The sequence below is a fragment of the Serinus canaria genome, chromosome 1A, assembly GCF_022539315.1.
Source record: "Serinus canaria isolate serCan28SL12 chromosome 1A, serCan2020, whole genome shotgun sequence".
Classification (NCBI taxonomy): domain Eukaryota; kingdom Metazoa; phylum Chordata; class Aves; order Passeriformes; family Fringillidae; genus Serinus; species Serinus canaria.
This window is the reverse complement of record NC_066314.1, coordinates 33,955,221-33,978,372: the sequence shown is the minus strand read 5'-3', so window position 1 is coordinate 33,978,372 and position 23,152 is coordinate 33,955,221. Positions and strand designations below refer to the sequence as shown.

Below are 23,152 nucleotides of genomic sequence, written 5' to 3'. Positions count from 1 at the left end.
ATTAGACTGTAAACAACCAGTGAAAACTTCAATGAATAAATTAAAGTTCTTTTGGAGGACTTATTTCTACCAAATGCACAAAAATTATCTCATCAATCTGCCCAAGTGGTCCAACAAATTTGCAATTTTGGATATAGGCATGTTTTGGAAACACACTGGCAAATATACCTGACTGGTTAAAAAAATTTGATCATTACTTGTATTGAAATATCCATTAATTACCTACTCCCAAAATACAAAGAATTACTCCAGTTAAGGGCCTCTAAAGCAAGAAGTTCAATCTCTACCCAAACAACACAATAAACTAGCAGAAGGACATGATCATTGGTACTCATCAGCATGGTGATATGGATGCAGATCCCCTGAGCATGTAGTTTCTCTTTTCCAAAGCTTTACTACACACCAGAACCCCCAGTTACCAGTGTCACTGATTTTAAGCATGGCAGATTTTACATGTGGTCTCAGCATACATAAATCCAGCATTTGCTCTCCTAACTGAAATACCTTGTTGGTCTTCACTTCATAAAAAGGAATAGCCTCTTTGAGCTTTCTATAAACTTCAAGGCAGGAACTGTCTGCCTGTGCCTCCATCTCACCACTGCTACTGCTGCCTGTGCTAGCTAGATAAATCCTCCCTCCTGTAAATATCAACATGGATCCCCAAAAAGCTGCACCAGATCTGTGAGAACTAAGAGAAAGATTATCATTTTGCAATGAGTTAAGAGACGGTCCCCTCAAACCACCACTTAAAAACAACCAGACAAATTAACAACAGCCCAGCCGTGTATATCACACTCTGCATTTCCCCATAAAAATTTACATATATACACAATATGAACCATTAAAGGACGCCATTAAAATTTAAATGCATTTTCCAAGTCATCCCTTAAATTTATTCCTTAAAGTATTTTCCAAGTCATTCCTTAAAAGCCACATCTTCAATTACCAGAAACTGATGCTTCCAAATTCAAAATACTGAAGTGGTCTTGCTTATTTAGTCTATCCAGAAAAAGACATGAGTACAAATAGCAAAGCCAGATGTTGTTAATAACATCTAATTAACACCACAAGGTTCCTACTGATTCACTGCAACCCCAGATACCTGGGGTTTCTGGTGTTTTCATGCAACCAGGATAGATAGGATGTTTCTGAGAAGAACAGAGAAAATAAGTAAACAGCTGTGTCTATCTAATAACACCGCTCACAGTCAGTAAAGCTACAAATTAACATTAAAAATTTAAGTTTCTTGTAGTAATATTTCAATCATTCTGAATTTAAAAGTCAGCAGAAATCCCAAATAATTTTGCATTTCAATATATTCTGCACATCCAGGGACAATACTAATCTAGGCAGAATGTACCCAAAAGTCCAAATATTTTGCAGGTAATAATAATATTAATAGGAAAAGGAAATACATAGGTTAAAACAAAAGTGTGCCTTTTCTACTCCTATAAGTTCGTGTTAATAAGGGCCATCTTTATGCCAAAGATTTGAACATCACAGCCAGACAGCTTTCAAACAGTTGAAACTGTGAAAACTCTTTTGACCTTATACTCAAGATTAAAGCTAAATTTCTAGAAGTTTTGAGTTTCTTTTGAATATTCCCTTTCATAATTAAAAAAAGAAAATCCCACACATGACATTACATGTGTCCCAGGAGCCATATTTAAGCACATGTGATACAGGAATTATGGGAGGTAGGATGAAAGATGTAAAAATAATCCATAAACAAAAAAAAATCAGTTGTATTCTACTGAATATAATTTTCATTATAAGAAGCAATTTACCACAGTGTTTTAGTTATATAAAGGGAGTAACTTCAGATTACTGTACAACTTTAAAAGAAAAAAAAAGGCTAAAACAGTGAATATTGGTAATCAAACAGTTGCGTAACACTCACTAAAGATTAGGTTGGGCTGCTCCATAAATTTTACACTGCCAAGTTCTGCTTGCTTGCCTGAAAAAAAACCCCTAATTTCTTCCTACTGTTGAGAAATCACAGGGAAGTCCAAATGACTCAATACTAATATTTACATACCTATGTCCAACTCCACTTGTTCTTCTTTATATGTTGACACCAAAGCCCAAAAATGCCAAAAATAATAACTTCTAAAATTTGTAATTTTCTCTACTGCAGTTATGTCTACTAGAACTGACATAATAAGAGGTAAGAGGTAATAACAAAACCCATCTCTTTCAAAACCAAGCCTGTGTTTCTGAGGTAATACAAAGTCAGTTTCTATCAAGGGTGTATCATTGCCTCACATGTAGAGAAAATAGCTGTATTTTATCAAGTAGTGTGAAGCTTTCATTTGGTAAATTAAAAAGTCATTGTGAGGTGGGATGTATGGAATTAACTGCTTTTCTTTCTCAGAATGCTATTCTGTGTTCCCCTCAGCTAATCTAAAGGTGACAGCAGCTGGAAGACATGATCTTTCCTGCTCTGGCCATATTCTAATCAGCCAGACAAGCTTCAATCCCAACTACTGCACTGGTCTTGCAGATCAAATGACCACACTGTGACCAGTGCCAACAAAAGGAAGGCTGGACCATGATGCCTAAGGAGAAATCAGATCCTTCTTTTTTCACAGCAGGTCACACTTCAACCATCTTAAAGTCCTCATGAAAATAAAGCTTCATTATAATATAAGATGATAGTACCAGAATTTGCTAAAATAAATTAACCTGGGTATCACTTCTACAGAACCCTACAGAAAATCTAAGGGAAATGAACCAATCTGTAGCCTCTGAAACTGCTTTCTTTTAACATAGATTATGCAAAGGTAAGTTCATATAAAGGCAAAGTTATGTGCAAAGTTTGAATCTGTTTAAAAGTTGGGAAGAGTTTTATACATACAAAGTACAATATTTCAGTTACAACATCATAAATTCCACTGCTAAGGCTAATTAAATCTAGATTTATACATGTACCTTCTTGGTATTCTACAACTTCTAACATGCTATTTCTAACTTCCATTTACCTCAGAAGTGTCGAAAATTCTGCACAAATACAGCTTCAAAAATTCCTAAATATTTAAAAAAAGTATGAGTAACAATTTAGCCAGTATGGATTTTTTTTCTTGCAGAAGTGCACCTAATTTTGCATTTTGTTTAACATAAGAACACAAAACCTCATTTAAGTGTACAAGTTAAGACTAAGCTCCTGACAGTTAAGCTGTTTCAGCTGACTGATGGAAGTCATTCCCATCATTTCTCAAGAAGTCAAATATGGATATCAAGTTTTAAATTATACTTTACATAACTACTCAGTATGAAACCTTTGGAAGTTTGACATTTTCTAAACCTGATCACTAAAGTATTCAGCAAGCATAGCTACAAACTGAAAGATTTTTGTCCTCCCACCTGCAAAAGATAAATAGGAGAAAAATTAATTCAGAGCAAGAAGAAACTTTAAGCCTTCACATTTCACATTTGATTTCTAATGAGAGTGCAAGATAAATTATTTGTTTTCACCTTACACTTACTACTGTCCTAGTTTACTGAATACCAGTTTAAAAACTTATTCTACTTCGCTTTTAACTTTCAAGTTAAAAGGATATCTTTGAAATTATGACTACATATTGCCTGAAAATATTTTGGCACTGGCACAGAATCTGCAAAGAATAGACCAAACTTTAAGTTAATTATCCTTTTACAAGAACTGTGGTTTGAGAAAATACAACAACTTCATAAACATAATAATCACTAAGAGTAATTGCCTTTGGCAGTAATGTCCCAAAGCAAGTTTGGATATCCAAGATAAACCATGATTCCTATTCTTTCCCCCTGTACTTTTCAGTTAATATAAAAATTCAAAAGCAAATGAAAATGTTGCATCTAACAATGTACAAGCAAACAAAACACAAGTTTCTGTCAGAGCAACATATTACCATCAATAAATAATTGAATCATTCAACAAGAGTATGTTAGAGAAACTGCAACTCAACAATAAAATCTGCAAAAGTTATATTATTTTCTAGAACAGAAATAGAAAGGAACTGATGGGAGTTTAGATACAGTTACAGAAGCAGTGTGAAATAATCATTATGCTACTTACAGTGTACTTTAATCCCAGATACACCATCCCCTTACTGCAACCCTTTTGTATATACTGGAAGACACCCAAAAGCACAGAAGCCACTTATCCCTGTCTAAAAATATTGCAGGGATTTTGAAAGTAATTTAGAACTAAGAAACAGGATAATTAGCTAATGTTAAGACAGTAAACCACCATAATTCAAATTCTATATGTAACAGGCAAGATTAGGATAAATTAAAGCCAGCACACAAAATTCCTGAAAATCAAGCTTCTTCCTAACTGACTTCAAGTCCCCTTTCTTTATCAGTTCCCACAGAATTCCTGTGCTGATTCACTGCCTTACCTTATCTTGCCCAGCTCCTACAATTTCTGTTTTAACCCACCAACCTTTAGGTTGCTCACCTGTGCAAAACACTGCAAGTTTTCACAAGTCCAGTTCTACATCTGAATGGATGTATTCCTCCTAATAGCTGATCATTAAAAGAAGTTAATTATTACTGTGTTTGTAAACATATGTGCTTTGATACCTCTGTACAACTCCAAGTAAATTACTTGACTCTGAACATTTTCAGTATTAGTAAAATAACATCCCTACACTCATTCATAAATTCCAACCCATTTATGCTGACTATCCAAATATGCAGCTCAATTTCTGTACATTACCCCCCAAACTACAGCAGAAGAAAACTGTTCAGTTTAGTTGGAAGTCAATGCTGTTTAACAAGGGAGTTTTAATTTACATTATTTCAGTCATCCTATATACACCTGTAACGTCTCAAGTGAGAGGGATGCAAAATGTAGTGCAGAAGGGAAAAGAAGCAGTTAGAAAACCACAACAAGATTATATTCATACCTTGCTTCTGCTGTGCCAACAAGTAAAAGCCTGTAGTATGATGCAAGGAGACCTGCTGTCAAATTCTGAAACCTGCCTAGTGCTGCAGGCTGATATAAATTCTCCTACTGCAGCAGTGAGGAGGCAAGGCAGGCAGCCCTATTACACCTTCAAACAGCACTATGAGCATGTTAACTTTGCCCTGTCTAACAACCCCACACAGCAGCAGCATGAATCAATTAACCCCAGTGGTGTAATTTTTCTGTTATTCAACCCAAATTGCATTAATTCTTGATTGCTGAGGCAATACATTTTGTCTATTACATTCACTGAACTAAGACCAAACTGGATAGGACAAATTTGGATGGGTATGTTAATGCCATTTTTGTAACTTACTATGTATTGAAGCAAGAGCTGAGCTCTTTAACCTCTAGCAAACCTAGGTTTCCTTGATGGTCATCAGATAGCCCAGGGAACCAGAAGCAATCACAGGGTTCTAAGAACTCAGTCTGCTACTTGTGTGGTACTGTACATGACTCATTTGAGAGTTTCCCTAGGGAATCTTCTAAAGTGGACACTTATCAGAAGTCTCATTACACTTTTAAGTGTTTAAAATCTCTGCCAAGTTACTACTATACACCTATGCCATCAATTGTGAAATATAACCTCAGTTGAAGCATATCTAGTAGCTTTGTTAGCTTAAAAAAGTACTAAAATGGATTTATAAATAATGCTTAAAATCCATATGAAAAGCTGCAATGCACCACAAAACCCACTAGAACAATTCATTACATCAGGCACAGGTCTAATGTGTGCCTGTGAATGCACACACTTCATAGAGAAACATCTACAGTTTTCTTAGAAATCAAAGGAAGTTCTGGGAAGCAGCAACCACATCACCAAAAAGCCAGCAGACAAATTCACTGTACTCGCTAAGTGCCAGCCCCCCACCAAAATCCCCACCTTACTCAGGAGACAAACACTGAGTCACTCACAAATCAGCTGCTAAACTGCTGCAGCTTACAACGTGGCCTCTTAAAGCAAACAAACAAAAAATACTGTAAACTCATTTACAAATAGTTTAATCATGCGTGTGCAAGAGGATTGCAAAACAAGCTATAGAAAAAAGTGTCCCCAGATATGGGACTGCCATTTCTGACTTAAAAACCCAAACCAACTGATACCCAGTTTAACTGTTGCCACTTCACCCAAGTGTACAGCTGCTGGGCAGAAATGTGCTATTCAACCAAATTAAAAATATAGTTAGAGAAAGGGGGAATGATCTACTCACTGTGCATGTGCACCAGTATAAAACTTTCATGGCCTGGAAATAAAGTGTTTCTATTAAAATATTTAAAAAAAAAAAAAAAAAAAAAAAAAAAGGGAAAGTCCCTGGTCCCAAATTGTACAATATTTAGGAATGACCAAAGGAAATCCAGCTTCTAGATTTCTGTGATTTTTGCCAAATTTCCATTTAACAATGGTTTTACTTTCACCACTAACATAAGAGTAATATATTCACAAATACATTTTTGAAGCCCAAAAAAAGCTTAAATAAACTTTGTTATTAGGATTAGCCTATCAGCAGCTCAGCAAATAGCTTTTAACATAAAAAATTTAACAATAAACATTTTTGGTAACAATTTTAGTTGCATTTTATTCACAACTCCAGACTCGTATTTCAAAGACAACATTCCCTTTTTCTTTCTAGTTTTATGCTCTTTTTACCTGTCCCTATGTTCCTACAACTACCCACTTCGAAAGAGTTCATTCACACTGGGAGGTAATCACTGATGTGACTCCACTGATATAGTCCGATATTGGAATTAATTCATAGAAAGCCTTTGCAATGAATGCCAGCCAAGATCTCCCAGAAATTGCTCTCAGACCACAATAACTACTGTTAGAAGAACTAATTAAAAAAAACATTTCTAATGTTCACCACTGCTAGACTTTATTACTCCATCATCAGAGGTATTCTGTGATACTTCCTTGTTTGAAGTCATGATTATGTAAAGTACATTTCCCTGGTACAGCACACTCAATAAATAATATTTCATACAGAATAAATCTAAAGTGTAACTACTTTAAAAGCTCACTAATACAGTATGATAGGACACTACTGATAAGAATCCAGTGCACCCTCCTTAATGCATGGCTCACTTCAGAAGTCAGCACCAAGGAAATGGTACCACTGCATCCAGTCATCAGTGCAAGAGCTGTCTGACATGCCACATAACAACTGATTCCATCTCAATTTATCAGCATGAAGTATCTCCTGGTAGTTAACATTTAATCATTTATTTAGAGCTCCCCCCAGAGTACACCATTTATCATTAAGTACTTTAGCCTGTCCTCAAGGCCTCAGCTGAACATGTTTCTTCTCTTCAGGCACCATCCTCCAACTTCAAAAATAAACCCTTCCTATGGAGATCTTATAACCAGTAAAGCTAAACTGATATGGTAATGGCACAAACATTCAGAGAGGTAGTTTTAATTTGATACTACTGACAATGTTAAACTGCTTTCACTTTGATATGAAACTTTTTTAAAACCATACCATTTACAATTAGTGAGTTACATCCATTTAACAAATAGAATTCTATACTACAGCTGAAATAAGAAACACAAACTCTTCAAGAGAAGTAAATTTAAATGTAGCAGACATACATGAAGTTGTGCTCTATGGGACTAGTGAATAGGGACTTAACAGAATAACGAACTCTAAAGCAGAAAGATATAAATATTTATTAAGTAAATGTACTGACACTTAGGGACAAAAATCATTATAAAAGAAAACACATTTGTGAAGGTCACATGATAAACATAACACTGTAGGCAGAGAAAATCCAAGACAAATAACTTGAACTTTAGATTTTGAAGAGCACTTTGTTGCACTTTACTAGCAGAAATATTTCAAGACCCTAAGTGGCCATAAGTATCTAAAAATAAGAGTCATAATGTACACTTAAACCCAAAGAGTCCTACAGAAACTAGAAGCTTATCTAAGTTTCTGGTATATGTTGTACTTCTGAGACAACACATACATTGCTCTAGAACTAAAGAGCCACAGGACAAGCTGGAAATGCTCTCCAAAGCTCTGTTATCAGAAAAAGTTCTGGAACTTAGGGAGGGAGAATATAAGTGCTGCACAAGAAATGTTCACCTCTCTACTGAAAAAAAAAATAAAAAGGAGGAAGGAAGAAAATACAAAAAAATAAAATAGCTTGTCTGAGGTCTATGTAGCACCTTCCCTTTTTCATTTCCTCTATACATTCTTTTCTAGTCCAGCAATTTTTAAGAATGGAGTAGCAGGACTGGCATGTATTACTCAGAATTTCTCTAACTATAGGGACAACAATATTGTTAACATAATATTAAATAAATACCACAAAGTTCAAACTTAGGGAACAATTTATTGGACTGGATTTAATATTAACTTGTTTGTTCTTTTTAAGATCTAAAAAGCCTTAACTAAATACCTTTTAACAACAAAAATTAAGATAATGGCATCATTCCTAGCAAAACTGCAAGCACAGAGGAAGCTCATTCAGGAACTGAATACCATCACCTAAAACCTGAACAGCAAATGAAGAAAGAGATAGCTATCAGAGAGATAAGAAGGTCAAGTATTCACATTCATACTAAGATCTGAATATTTGCCAATTAAATGCTTTTTGTAGCCTAAAGTAGTAGACAATTATTTAAGAATTTAAGACTTCCTCCAGTCTGGCTGCACAAATTCTGTAGAGTCTGACAGCAAACATCCAGCTTACTTTAGTATTAACCTGAGAGAACTAACACTAACTATCACTGCCCTAGTCCTTTTACATTTATGGCAACACAAACTGATGAGCAACACATACACTACATTCTCAATTTCATATGAAAGTCTACTCAGCAGATTTTAAGAGAAGAAAAAATAAGGCAGCTGCCATGACACAGAAGAGAATCACAACAATTTAACCATACTATCCCAAAACATTTCTAAGATGCATACAGCAAGCTATATACTAAATGTATTATTTTATCTACTATAACTAGTTTACTTTTTCATGATATTACCAGCCAAAGAGTCCCAAATTACAAGTAGCCACAGCAGTTTACCTTTCTCCAAAATAAACCCCCCAAAAAATCACAAACAAAATGCAAAACACAAGCCACAGAAACCCTGGGACCAAAGCTTCATGAAACATTAAAAAATATTTAAGAGTGACTTGGCTTTAATTAATAACAAAAATAAAAGTATTACCTCTGTTAATATTAGCATTAGTTCTACAATGAGTCAAGTATATGACATAGCACTTAATAGTACTTTGATTGCCAGTTTAATTCAATTCTTACATTATTTCAGTAAAAGCTGCAGATTACATTTGCCTCACCACAGAAAGCTGCAAAGTGCAGAAAACAATATTTATTAATTGAAATCACATATGATACTAAATGTCCACAAAATATGACACTGTATTTATTCACACAACAGATTTTAAAGCATGCCACTGGTGCACTTTATTCCAAATAAAATCACTGGACAAATGGATCAGATTTAAAAGACATACAGTGATATACATTTCCCAAGTACCTATAAGAAAGGATCTACAGGTAACATGTATTCCTGTCCGCTTACACAGTTTAAAATGTTATTTATCTGTATAAGCAAAGAGACAACAGGAAACTCTAATACCCAAGAAGAAAGGTCAGAGGTGCAGTCATTTTCTCTTATAATAGTATTAACATATATAACATCTCAGAAGTTTTGTAAATCAAAGTATATGACATGAAACATACGTAAAGACGTGGGGGGAGGGGAGAAGAAAAAAAGATTCAAGTGCCAAAAGTAGCAAGGAAAAAGACTATGCTGCAGAAATATGAGACATGGGTCTTTGAATTCAAAAACAATAAGGGAGCTTCAGCTAGATGAAGAAATTAACAGACTACTGAAAAATTGTAGCAGCTGTATTTTGAACAGATTGCAGAGATAGGAATATCAGCTAAGGGAGAAGGTTCTTGAAGTACTCCAGATGGCAGATACAGAAACTTCATTTGCAAAGACAGAAAAAGAAAATGTGGTCTTGAAAATGTTATTTGGACGAGGAAGGAGTATATTAATAAAACATGATTGTGGACTCAAAGAGAAGAAGAAAGGGCTATTCCCAAACAAGTGCCCTCCCTGGGTGAGGGAGGATTAGTACACTGTCAGCAGCATTGCAGATGGCAGGCAAATGAGTTACGTTTGAGAGAGAAGATAAAGAGCTCTGAAACATCCAAAATATTTATGATGATTAAAAACACTTAAATGAAATGCAGTGTTTTTAATCCTCATAAATATTTTGGATGATATGTGTGAATGAAGACACATATAGAGCCATGAGACTCTACAAAGTTTACAGAAACCTAAATATTGGAGATGCAGAGATTTCTATGAACGTTGCACACTTTGGGGTCAGTGGGAAGAGGGTACAGACGTGGGAAGATGCTTGCAGCAAGCAGCACCACAAAGGCAGGAGAGGGTCAAGCCTGTGACAGCCAGACAAGTTTCCCTACATCATACATCCTCTCATTCCCACAAACCTAAAACAGCTTAGTTATGTGTTTCGTAAAAAGCCCAACAACACTTTGAAAGTTTAAAAAAAATTTAATTGCATTATTGTACCACCTGACAGATGCACAACAGCAACTACCTTCAATTACAATTTCTGTGGTGATTTAAAGGAAGACTGTATTTTATTTAAACTAAAATTTGTGTTCTAACTACATGCCTCAATCACTGTGGAGTTACTGAAAAATACAGACAGATACAAAGTAGTCTAACACCCTCTACTTGTAATGGTTGCCTCTACTTGTAATGAAAAGGCTAAACTTGTTGAGTGACATCAATAGGAAAAAAAGGTCCCCTTATGTTTCTGTAAGATTTTCTTAAAAGAAAAACAACAACAACTGTGCTTTAAAGGAGTAATTCAAAGAGATTAAAAAAAATAAAATAACAAGCCCTTCAACAAATGCTAAGATGTCAGAAGAATCTTAACATACTTCCCTGAAGAAGCAGCCCTCCCTGTGTTTGCTTGGTATCTTAATTTGCCTTGGGTTTCAAAACCCTAAGCTTGCCAACAGCTATTCCATTCAAAACCTCAGGAATTCCATTACTAGTTTTCAGCTAAATTAAAGGAAAATAGAAGCATTCAATGCATGGCAAAAGTATGCACAAAGTGTTTGTTGATACTCATAAATAGACTGAAAAATTTAGCCATGTCTGAAGGATAACTGCTGCATAGTCAACTCAGTTTTGCTCTGCTATGCTGCTAAGCAAAAAGCTACTGCTGTCAGTTCAAGCAAGCTCAGCATAAGATTGATACATTGCTACCAAGATTGAACAGAGCACTAGGTCATTCATTTCTCACTTCAAGTTTAAATATAAACTAAAGTTTGCGTTTCTGCTGGAGAAAAAAAGGAAAGAGTGAGAGTTCCCTCTTTAAAGCAACTGCTTCAACATCTTCATTGGGGAAAAAATGACTCACTATCCTAAAGCATGGCAAAATCAGTCAACTCTCCACCCTGTCAAACATCTTGCAAGTAATGAAATAAAGACATTTCATCTCAGAAATTCATCTAGTATTGTGCTGATGAATATCCTTCCAATGTCCACACTACTGAGTCTCTTCCAAATCATGGTATTTTATGATTCTCAGCAAGCAGTATTACTACAATCACATTTGCCCAATAAATAATGGTAAGAATGACATGTCCCCACCTGCATATTGTGCCAGGTGTCATACTATCACACAAGAAGGTAATATCCCTGTGCAAAGCATTGAAGAAAATCTTTGTCAAAGACAAATGCTTCATCTGTGTCAAGGCATGCAATCCCAGAAGACACCAGTATGCAATTTAACTTCTCTGGCAGTAGTGACAGCAGAACAGTGAAAATATCAACACACTATTTTAAACTGCCATTCTCATGAGAGATCATATCTCATGAGATATCTTGCATTAAAAACCCAGGGATCTGGGTACATGGGATAGAGAGTTTATTTTACCCTTCAAAAGGCAGGAAATTAAAGCAACTTTTCACCACTGAGTCAGCAGCACCCAGTTCGGATCAGGGGTTTGCAGTAACCATCACCACTGGTGAATGACAACAGCAGCACCTCAACCCTGCCAGGACCAAAATCACTAGGAAGAAAAGCCAAGGAAAAGGGTCAGTTCTTCAGCCTGACAGCATGGGACTCTAATCTATCCTAACTTGGGCATACATAAAGGAAAACTGACACTATCTCAGATATGCCAACTGCCCATAGTACTTTACATTTGCTATAAGCACAGACATGGTATTTGTGAACTAGATTTTTCTCAACAGAAAAGTAACAAACACATGAACAAGAAAAAGATGAATAGCAAGATATACTTGAGCATCTTTTCCATAAGATGCACATTTATCATAAGTAAAGGAAAAAAACCTACATCTGAGATATTTTTTTAAATCCTGGTCCAAAAATGTACCAACACAGAGGCATTTCTATCTACAGCCGAAACAGAACCTAAACATCTATTAAAAAAAAACTCAAAACCAAACAATAACAAAATAGAAATAAACCAAAAAATCCCCAGTTCTGTGAGAAGAAACAGCAGGTGTAGTAACTGGCTGATTCTAGAAGCTGAAGTAAATAAAGGCCATCCAGCATGGTCAGGTATGATTGCAATGCCATGCGACACAATGATTTTACATTTGCAGTATCTGAAAGGAACACACTGCCTAACACAGGTACTAGTATTACTTTTTGACTGAGATTCAAGCAAAAAGTTCAGGGATTACCCTGGACTGCCTGAGAAGTCAGTGACAGATTGAATATCTCTCCTGTGACAAGGAACTTCTCATCTCACTACCCTGCATATGGATGTAAAAGCATTTTAGGAAAAGAACAAAATAAAACATGAAATTAAAGTACTCTAAGACATGAGAAGGAAACAGTCAGTAATCTCAATGCCATTTCCACTAATTAGAAAAGAATGCATATAGTCAGTCGCAAGCATGCAATAATCATGAATTTTTATTGTATAAACATCCAAAATAAGTTATTAGTTCTTTTTATTTAAGCCAAGAGGTAATTATTTCTGTTGTCATTTGAAGCTTGAGGGGAAAACTGAAATTGTGGAGAATCCCATGGTTGCAGGGATAGGGAACTCAATAAAGAGCGAACTAAATTCACCATCATGATTGTTGCCACCCTGCCAGACTCAGTGAAGATGAAGCTTTGAAAAGTACACTATAGTTGGAGAATACATGACATACATAGTCAGACATTTGTCAGCACATATATATGAGAAGCACATATGAGAAAGCACCACACACCTGTTTATCACCAGTTCAAGTTTAAAAAGAATTGTCACATCTAGCACAGAAGGGCCAACAACAAAAGATGATGTTTAAGAATAGAAAACTGAAAGTCTATTACAACTGCTGTTTTACAACTCATACACAACCAAAATACCATCTGCATGCCCTACATGAAATTACACATCTCTGAACAGCAGTTTTCAGCCAACAGTTCCTCAAATCCTTTTGATAAAAAATCGCTAGCAGACAAAAATAAAACCCACTACATTTTTACAGAAAACGTTACTTAGGAGCTGCAGATAGGTCATCTCTTCCAGCAGTAGCTACTGCTCAGTTACTCATCACCACTGAGCAAAGAGAGACTACCACCCATACAGACTTGCAACAGAGTGAATCATGTAAGAGCACACTTATCCACTTTGGGAAAAATTAATCAAGGTAACTGACCAGTGAAGCTGAGCTAACACTGTCTATTTAATGGCTAAAGCATGTAACACTGCATATAGCTTCCCTGGTGGAAAGGATTACTACATGTGGTAAACTACAGCAGAGAAGGGGAGACAAATGGATGGGGGACACTCTATCTACAATTTTCACAGACATTAGGGGAGAAAAAAAAAAGATAAAAATCAATGCCTATCCATATCCTGAAAAATTAACTACAACCTCTATGACAGGCTGAATAAGACAGATTTTGAAAATCACTAACCATTATAGTTACTTATGAAGGGAAGTCACAGACTGCCTCCCCAAAAACTGTGTGAAGTTATAATGTGTATCTTTCATCAGCCTCATAATTTTCATAGATTTGTTCTGTCTCTTTAGCTACTTGTTACTGCAAAATTGCCACTTTCTTAGTAGACACTGCTCACTAACTTTCCTTATTTAAATCTTTTACATTTAAAAATTCAATATACATTTAGAAATATAAATAAATTAATTTGTGCAGTAATTTGATGAACACCAGTTATATGAAACAATAGGTACCAAATATATTTTTTTAGTTACTAAACAAAAGGCCAGATTCCTTCAAAGCACAGAATGAAATTAGACACACACTACCCTGATTTAAGGGGTCTTAGACGTAAATATCCCATGAACCATAACCAAATGATGTCTTGAAACCCTCAACGCTGTACCATCTTAACTTCACAGAATCAGGCCAGTATCAAATATACTTTAAACTGGCATCATGTGTCACTGTCACCAAAAGAAACAGACACACCCTGCTCCCCTTACTGCTTGCTTCCATCCCCATCTCTGCGCCAGCACAAATGTTTGTGCAGCAAACTGATCCAGCTCAAAGCGAACCCTTCCCTGCCTGCCCCTCCCCCAGGTTAGTTCAATCCTCAGCCCAGCTCACCACATAACCATACAAGTATTTCCTGCACAAAGGAGGAAGCAGCAGAGCAGGGAAGCAAACAGGACCATGTTTTTCAATGGTGGAGCTGGTCTGTGCCAGCTGTGTGCCAGTGCAAAGCAGCAGCAGTAGCTCGAAGGCTGGAGTCCTGCAACACCAACAGATCTGCCTGCACCAGCCTCCCAGATCCTGCACCAACCTCACAGCTCAAGAAGGCCTGTGGTCTGCCACTCATGCCCTTCCTCTCTGGGATCCCACTCCTCTGCTCACACAGCCACTGAGAGCTGTGCAACTGCTGGGTGAGTCAGTTCAGGGTGCCAAGTCAACTGAAAAATAATTCTACCAAGCAAAAAAAAAAAAATTGCTAACTTTCAGCCAGTAAAGGTTTGTGAACCAGAGCAATCCTTACCAGCACAAGGAAGGAAGAGAAGGAAGGATGCTGGGAAAGTGGGAGGTCCAATTTTTATCAGCTTGGGATGCTGTGGAAACACTCAGACACCACCACATTCTAAATTTCAACTTGCCTGCACAGCTGAATGTGACTATTTTAATCGATGTTTTCCAAAGATTAAACCTTATTCCAATCTTTGCAGGAGCCTAAGCAGCCATAGTCTACTTGGGCACAAGAAGCAAGAAGTGAGGCCAGCTCACTACATTAACCACTTTTACCCTTCATATTCAACACAACAAAGAGGGAGCATTAGTTTCTCTAACTTAATGATAGTTTTACCAGATAATTGTTTTAAACATCACTGATTAGGTGACTCAAGATATTTGCATAAGAACATACATGGAATAAAATAACTGTAGTCATGTTAAGTATTATCTTAACCACAGTTTGATACTTACAAGGAATTTAAATGGTTCTGGTGATTTAAGCTGTCTAACAAACCTCTCTACTCAGGAGTGAATTTCATCTATTATTCAAAAAGTTGTTTTGCTTAAACTACAAGTCCCAGCATCACAGAAATGAACAAACTCAATTTCAATGAGGTCAAAAGCAATTTCAATGAGGTAATAATAAAAATAGATGTAGTTACTTTCAAGCTAACTTTTGATCCAAGTATTGTAAGAAGGAATACAGACTGTTAGCAACCATCTTTTTAATTTATAAACAATGGGGTTTATAACTGAATTGTTAAATTTAGCAGAGAACTGTTTCCATGCAACGTAAATGTACGTTTATGTTCATCCAGTTAACAAAGAAAAGAAATATAATCATATCAATTCAAAAGATAAGACCTAGCAACATTGCAGTTCAAGAAGTGAAGGGCAGAATCAGATGCTTTTCCTAAAAACCAGTCTTCCCAAGTGCCATACATTGTATTTTCCCAGTTAATGAAACTCTCTTACAAAGCTAGAATCTTTCACAGACTACCACCTGCCTACAGCAGCATTTTTTAAGATAACTGATCTTCTCCTTAACAGAAATTTCTTGTATGATGAAAAAGTGTTCCAAAGTACTCTGCCTATAAAAATTTAAGAAAAGTTAGAACAGTTTATTTTTACTACAATTCACCACCAACACTTGAGAGAAGACACTGAACTGGAAAGTCAGCAAAACCCTGAAAAGCTATTTAACTTTATATTCATACAACTGCTGGCACACTGTTTCAACAAGCATTTTCAAAGGATTCTCGACATGGAAGGAAATAAACTCAGGGACTCTCTGTCAAGGAATAAGGTTTTTAATTTTTTTTCCCTTTAATGTGGAGTTAGCAGTTGGACCTGAACTGGTGACTTATACTGATACAGGTTTCCTTTCAAGCAGGCATAGACAGGTGTGCTGTTCAAATGCACTTGCTAACCAAGGAAAGCAGACAATTAATTTCCCTGGCGGTTCTGCTGATTTCAACAAAAAAATAGAATGCTTATTTGATCTGAACCTGTATATCTTAATATCAAGCCACTTTTAACAGAGCAATAAATCTTTTAAAGATTAGATTTTCATTTTGCTAAATACAAATACATTGTAGAATTAGCAGAACAGATTGACAGGTTCATGATATGGAATTACTGCTAATGTTGACACCATTAAAGATTTACTCAGAGAACTCTTTTTGCTCATTACACTAAACATCACTTTGTCACTAGGCCTTAAAGTTAATAAAGAATCCAGGAATATTTAAAAGTCACAAATAAAATGCATGTTAAAAATATTAGTATCAAACCACAGTTGGCAATATTTTCAAAATACTTACTAAAATCTATCTTGATTTTTACACTATTTCTTCATTGCAATAACAGCATTACTTTCAACTCACAATACAACAACATCCCTAGTGATTTCTAATTATGATTACTGCATCTTATGCAATGACTTTGAGCAAGACGCAGTGACCAGGAAGATGAAAAAACATACACTTTTCTTCCAAAATTTCAAGTTTAGATGAGCACTCAAGCCAAATCAGTGCTGAGACACCTCTTGACGTCAGTGTGTCTTCAGATCTATCCTTGCTACATTTACATGTAGCGATATGTCAGAGGAAGGGCAGTTTAAAATGAGGAGGAAGAGTGCTGGGTATCGCTTTCATTCATTTGCACAGCACCCCTTCCAAGAGCCGGGAGGAGCCCCTTCCCCTGGCAGGCTCTGTCTGCGGCTCCCACCGCACCGACCCGACAGAGCTCTCCGCTAGTCTCGGGGCTCGCACCCCGAACGCCCCCCGGGTTTGCTCACAGACGTGGAATAGCAAACGTACTTTTATCTTGGCAGCCGTGTGACGGACACAGCTGACATAGAGGAAGCTGCGAGGGCTTGACAGGTGACACGAGATGAGACACAAGCATCAGACAGGCCGAGCAACGAGGAGGCGGTCAGGCAGCCGGGACCGCTCCCGCGCCAGACCTGCCTCCAACACAGCCACAGCAGGGACAAATTTATCGCCTCGTCTTTTGTTTCTAAAGTCGCACTCCGCTCGTCGTCCCCCCCCGCTCCCGCCCGAGCCCCAGGGCAAGGCAGCGATTCCCCTCCGTGCCCGGCCTTCCCCGCCCAGACACAGCCCGGGGCCGGAGCCCCCCGTGCCCGCGGGGGCCCAGCAGCCACCGAGCTCCCGCGCCCGGACCCACAGGGAAGGAGAAGCGGGTCCTACCGCGGGGCACGTCCCAGCCCGGCTCCCGCGGAAAGAGCCAGGACAAGGGGCTGCTCCGGGGCCCGGGGGGCTCCACTGGGAGGGGGCGGCAGCGGAGCCGGCCGAGCACCCCGCGGGAAGGAGCCGGGTGAAGGGAGAGGACCAGCACCCACCTGGGCCATGAGCCCCGCGCTGGCCGCCGCGCCGGGCCGCCTGTGACGGGCGAGACGGCGGCCCCGCGTCGGGCCGGGGCACAGCTGCGCCTCCGACCGCGGCAGCAACAGGGCCGCGCTCTGGGCCGGACCCTGCCCGGCTCCGCTTCCGGAGCGCGGCACGATCGCCTTCCGGGGCAGTGCCCGGGGAGCCGCGGGGCGGGGCGGGGGTCCCGGCAGCGGCACCGCCCGGGCGGCGGGGCGGCCGCGGGGCTGCGCCGGGAGCGGCGCGGGGGCTGGCGGGGAGGGAGGCGGCCGCGAAGCGTGTCTTACTGGTTCCTCAGGTTTGAAAAAAAATTAAATAAAAAATTAAAGCTGTAATTGCGCGCAGAGCTCTGGGAAGAATTGGCTCGGTTTGCTCTGAGTGTTGATGTTGTAGCACTCGGTGTCACGCTGTTACTTTCGGCGCTGCCGCCGTGACTCCTCACCTACAGCCGTCGGAGTTGGGCCGTGTTAGTAAGGTTGCGCTGCATGCGACTGAATGCAATGGCTGGCGCTGTGCGCATTAAAAACGAAGATACGGCACAATTGATGCGGGAAACAAGAACCAGAGGCGGTGCCACACCTGTACAGGTCTGTGGAAACGCTTAACACTCCTGTTAGCCAGTGCAAAAAAACCCAGATGTTTGTTCTTGCTCTCACTACCTCTGTGTCACCGTGTCTGTTCCCTCTTTACAGGCCGATACGTGTGACAGGTCTTGGACCAGAAGACGCTGTGATCTACAATGAATCTTGAATGTGTAGGTTTTGTCCCAACATACACAGAAACACACTGCTCACAGTCAGAGCAGCCAGCAACCTGCATAAAATTCAGCTTTGTCTTTTCTTGCTATCCACCTCCTTTGGCCATAATCAAACTTCTGAACTCTTCACCAAACAATGCCTTGCACCAAGTTGCTTCACAGAACAGTTCTGTCTATGTCTATAACTTTCTCAGGAGTTGTGCACCTCCTCTTTTGACTCTTGTTTCAGTCAGTTCATTATAAGGAAAATAGAAAATGTTGTTCTCACAGTTGCTCACTTTCTTCCCTTCCCTAGACAGTTACTGCTTTGTAGCAGAAATGTTGAAAGTAAATGGATCACTACTCCACTATCCTAAGCTTCATTTAATCTGTAGGTTGCATGAGACCTGAAAAAGTCCATGCAGAAATGTTCTTCAGAAGGACATGCTAGAAAGGTGATAGAGTATATATAATACCTAGAAGGAAAAGGGTGGAGAGAGTACAACTGTGGTTTAGCATTTGTACCACTGCAGCTGTTAGCTCCTGTGCATGTGAGTCAGGACCCAGAGGACTAGATGGATAAAGCAGAGCAAATGGGATTTTCCTATATCTGAGTCATGTAATAGGTGAAGTCATGTAGCAAACACTGTCATCTAACATACAGTATCTGCTTGCTTGCCATAAACATAATATACAATGGGCTACAAAGCAATAGGCCTTCTTAAACATCTGCAGGATTCCTTGTGACCTTCTGTCTTGGTTTGGAAAGACAGGTGACTGCTAAAGAAGGCAGTAGCCTCCCCTGAAATGGAGAATGCAAACCCTTCCCACCCCTCTGAATTGCTCTGAATTTTAAATTAAGGGGCTCTCAGGCAAAAAATATGGGAGCAGGAAATAACAGTTCTTTAATAGGTAAGGGAAAAAAAAAAGGATAAAATAAAACAATGCAATACACTAGAACAACACTGCCAGAGTCAGAACTCAACCTGACACCCTGTTGGTCAGGGTGTTGGTAGCAGTCCAGTAGGAAAAGTGGCTGCAGTTGTTCTGAAGTGTCAGATGTGGTCCTATTCGAGCAGGGGGTCCTGTAGAAAAAGGGTGTATTCTTCCTCTGCAGATCCGTGGAAGAAGAAGCAGCTGCTGTTCTTCTGGGAAATCCAGTGGGAAGCCATGCTGGCATTCCAAAATCTCCAGATTATATCTGGGTAGGAATGCTTGGCTCCTCCCTCTGGGCAGGGCATCTCACAATGGGATGTTACAGTTCATATCAGCCATGCAGTGACATTCAATAGCCTGTTATCAGCAGATGTCCCCTGCCAGGGAGAAGAGATTGTGATCACTCAGAGAGATAAGGAAAATTGCCCACTTTACACAAGACAACTGCTATACGGATGGTAATAGAATACATCTTGCCTTGCAATCTGGAACATCTTCAGGTCACAGGACTTGCCTTAAAGTCTGTTCAAATACAGTTGCTGATCCCCATCTGTGAGTGCACATTCAACTAATATTGTGCCTGGCAATGTTTTCCCCTAATCTTTTCAGCAGTGTGTGGATGAACAAGGAACAACATTTTGACATGTCTCTTCTTCTGGGTCATTTATTTATTTTCTCCTCCCTCTAGCCTTCACCATGCCTTCACCTGTTCATTTAAATGGCTGCACTTTAATTATGTCAGGATTTGTATTAAATTAGGATAGCACAGTGTCTCTTTGACAATCAAGTTCAACATCTTCATCAAAGGTGAAATGCTGTGTTTGTTCATGTGTGAAATTGGTCATCCTTACTGTTTACCTGAGCGTGACCTTCCCCAGCTCACTCAGATTAACTGACAGACCAATTCAATATTTAGATACTGGAGCTGCACTTAGTGGCTGTTATAGATCTTTCACCAGGGCATTTTCTTGTTTCTTGAGTCCTTGCTGTCTTGCATTCCTGGTGGGAATTTCTGTTCTGTTCTTGCTTTTCATTCTCACTAGATAGATGTTTTGGATCCATGACATGTTTGTTGCTGCTGCTATCTAAAATCATTTCTATTATTCCAAAATGAGATTATTGCAGCTCTGTCCAGATGCTGCATCAACTGCAAGTCTTTCAAAGATTACATAGCTGTTTACAGACTTTTGATGGCATCTTTATTTCTATTAGATTTTGCTAAACTTTATTTATGTCAGCTTTGAAGTCAAAAGCCTTCTGTGTTGTTTCACTATAGCTCACTTTCTCTCTTTTTAAAAATTATGTGCTTCAACCATCTTTAAAGCTTTTCCATAAATATTTCATCCATAGATAAAACTTGTGAAATTATTATTTGGTAACTAAACTTTTCAAATTGCTTCAGCATTTCTTTATATGGTATTATACAGCCACCACAAGGTGTGCTAAATGCATGGTTTTTCTGAGGCAACAGAATTTAAAAACTAGGTCATATAAGTATTTCGGAAAGATTCTTCGTCTTTTAAGAGGAAATAAATTTAAACTGCATCAGATATATGATAGATTGTATTTCCAGAAGTTCTTATTGCACTGTCCTAATGTATTTCAGTGTTGATTCATAGACCACTCTTATTCCAGGTCCTGAATTCTTACAGGATGATACCTGACATGTTCTGGTGCCTTTCGTAATGAAATTGGACTCTGTAGATCAAGTGCTTTTGCCCTTGACCTGTGTTGATTTAGGCAGTGTTCAATTCTGTAGGCAGGAGTGCAGTCCAGTCATACATTCTAACAACAGATTTTTTCCCCTGTACAGATTTTTTCCCCTGCGCTGGTAAAGCCTCACCTTGAATCCTGTGCCAGTTGTGGGCCCCTCACAGCAAGAAAGGCATTGAGGTGCTGGAGTGTGTCCAGAGAAGGGGAATGGTCTAGAGAGTAACTCCCTCAGGGGCAGCTGAGGGAGTTGAGGTCGTTTAGCCTGGAAAAAAGGAGACTCAGGGGAGACCTTATTGTTCTCCACAACTACCTGAAAAGAGGCTGTAGTAAGATGGGGGTCATCCTCTTTTCCCATGCAACTGGCAGCAGGACAAGAGGAGATGGCCTCAAGTTCCACCAGGAGTGGTTCAGGTTGGACATCAGGAAGAATTTCTTCATGGAAAGGGTTGCTGACCATTGGAATGGACTGGCCAGGGAAGGTGGTGGAGTCACCAGTGCTGGAGGTGTTTAAGAAGCGACTGAACTTTGTGCCATGGTCTAGTTGACAAGGTGGTGGTTGGTTACAGCTTGGACTCAGTGATCTTAGAGGTCTTTTCCAACCTAATTGAGTCTGTGATTTATCTGATTAAAACAGCATTTCTTACTTATTTTTTATTCTTTCTTAATGTCTGGACCTGACAAAGAGAGGACTCTTGGGGAATAGAATGCCAGATTCTGCATTCTGTTTCTGCAGTTTCCTTTCACATGCTGTTCAGAGATTCATGGCAGCGAACTTCTCAAAGCCATGAAGTGGAGACTTATATCTCTTCTTTTCAAGAACTTTGGAACCTTTTGCATTTCATGTGTGGTTTTTCTTACGCTCTGGGAAGTCTTTTCTGACTGGTGTGAGATACATCTACACCAGCACAAAGCCTGGATGTGTTTTGGGAGATAAACATGGACTCAGATCCTTAATGTTTCAACTTCTACTCTTGCAATAAACTTAGGAGAGTATACAGTTTCTCTTAAAAATAAAATCATAGCAACAGCCTCATGACAAATCACAGAAGTTTCCAGTCACTTTGTTTTGTAATACAGAAGGACTTTGGTATTCCTGTCTGTAGACACCACCTAAACACAGCTATAGGTGAGGGCTGTACTATAAACACTCTTTCCTGGTTTATGACTGCTGTGAACGCATTTTTCTGGTTGAAATGCAGTGCAGAAGCTTGTGCTCTTTCTCTGCTACCTAGAGTAATTGTATTCTGATCCACACTTTCCAAAATCCACTTGACACTAACAAACCCTTCTTTTTAAAAATTCAAACCACACATTCAAACTATGAAAACATTTCAGAAGCTGGAAAACAAATTTACAAAGGGAGAAAGTTGGACTTAGTATGCTAGCTGAACAGAGTAACTCCAGCCACGTCACATTCTGCGTCCCCTCATGTGTGGCGTGTTAAGTAGAATAACCCTTTGTATATCACATCAAGAAGTTTTTGTTTTCACAACCAACCAAACCCCCTGCATACAGTAAGGGCCATACACCAGCTACTTATAGCCAGATCCTACCCTTCTTATGAAAGCACACCTCCCCAGTACAGTTAATATTTGGGGGTTTTTTCAGAAGGAATTTCAAGGCTGAGCTAGTTTAAACTAGTAGTTTACTGCTTCATTGAGTATTGTCATTAGTTGTGATTTCACTTAAAAGTGAAAAAGAAAGTATAAATCCAATAGTAAATAAAGGTGTCATGCAGCTGGACATTTTAATTCACATAGTGAATTTTTTCCTGAAATGACTGCTGGAACATGACAAACTTTCTGCTCTCACAGGGAAACGTGGAGCAGACCTGGTCATTCAGGAATTCTTCTGATGGCTGTTTGTATTGTAATTTGGTTTTCCTCCGTTTTATAAATTGTCTTGTCCTTGTCAAATAGACCATTGACAAGGTTAAAG

At 38.8% G+C, this 23,152-nt stretch overlaps 1 protein-coding gene and 1 long non-coding RNA gene across 3 annotated transcripts in view; one reads left to right on the top strand and one right to left on the bottom strand.

Moving 5' to 3' along the window:
- FRS2 (fibroblast growth factor receptor substrate 2) overlaps positions 1–17,945 on the bottom strand; it is a 52,175-nt gene extending 34,230 nt beyond the window's left edge. The window contains exon 1 of one of the 2 annotated variants that reach the window (XM_030238082.2): positions 17,805–17,945. The gene's annotated coding sequence lies outside the window, so the exon portion shown is untranslated. Of the gene's footprint in view, positions 1–4,441; positions 4,495–17,804 lie in introns of those variants that run through there. The other variant, XM_009086736.4, reaches the window with a different exon arrangement.
- Positions 17,946–18,089: 144 nt separating this feature from the next.
- LOC108961601 (uncharacterized) lies at positions 18,090–22,755 on the top strand. The gene is made up of 3 exons (XR_001989948.3): positions 18,090–18,416; positions 18,522–18,583; positions 21,315–22,755. It is a non-coding gene; the product is annotated as an uncharacterized LOC108961601 (long non-coding RNA).
- Positions 22,756–23,152: the final 397 nt, after the last annotated feature.